Source organism: Lethenteron reissneri, chromosome 34 (assembly GCF_015708825.2).
Source record: "Lethenteron reissneri isolate LAM-NWPU_2019-01 chromosome 34, ASM1570882v1, whole genome shotgun sequence".
NCBI lineage: Eukaryota > Metazoa > Chordata > Hyperoartia > Petromyzontiformes > Petromyzontidae > Lethenteron > Lethenteron reissneri.
Window position 1 is genome coordinate 797,844 of NC_083812.1, and position 804 is coordinate 798,647.

An 804-nucleotide genomic window follows, 5' to 3' on the forward strand; every position below is an offset into this window, starting at 1 on the left:
ACACACGCGCGTGCACGCGCGCGGCTCGGGCAGGCTCCGGGTAACGGGCGCTGACGCGTGGTTAATGCGGACAAATTGAGGGACCGGGCAGAGGAGGCGAAAAGGAGGAGGAGGAGAGTGGGCGTCGTGTTACTTCTAAGACTACGGGAGAGAGACAGCGAGAGAGAGCGCGAGAGAGATTGGGACTCGGGATGAGAGTGGAGTGACGGCTGGGAGAAGTCGGGATGGAGAGAGATGGATGGGAGGTCTGCATGGGGAGTGATCGAGGGATGGATGAGGACGAGAGAATGGGAGAAGGGGTGGAGGGGCGAGACGTGAAGTGATGGTGGGATGGATGGGGTGGGGTGGATGCGGTGAAATGGATGGAGTTAGATGGATGGAGGGAGGTGGGTGGGGGTGTATTTTAGAAGGGGTTGTGTTGGGGGGGGGGGGTAGAGCGAATGATGGACGCGCGGGGGTTGGGGGGGGCTGGGGGAGGGGCCGAGGGGGGGGGTCCCTTTGTGAATCTCGTTCTCAATGCTGATTGGTCACGCTCCCTCCGTGCCGCGCGCCGCCAACAAATTACTTTTTAACCTCCAACGCTCCCGGGCTCGCCACACAAAAGACTAAACGACCCCCCCCCCTGCCGCCCCCCACCTCCACACACACAGCCCCCCCAGGCTCCCACCCTCTGATCCTCCATCCTCCCGCCCCCTCCCCACACGTCTCTCATCTCCGATCCCCCATCTCTCACCCGCCCACTCCCTCCCTGCCCCCCCCCCCCCGCCCCCCCCGCCCCCCCGGCCCCCGTCGGCTCGTCGAGAG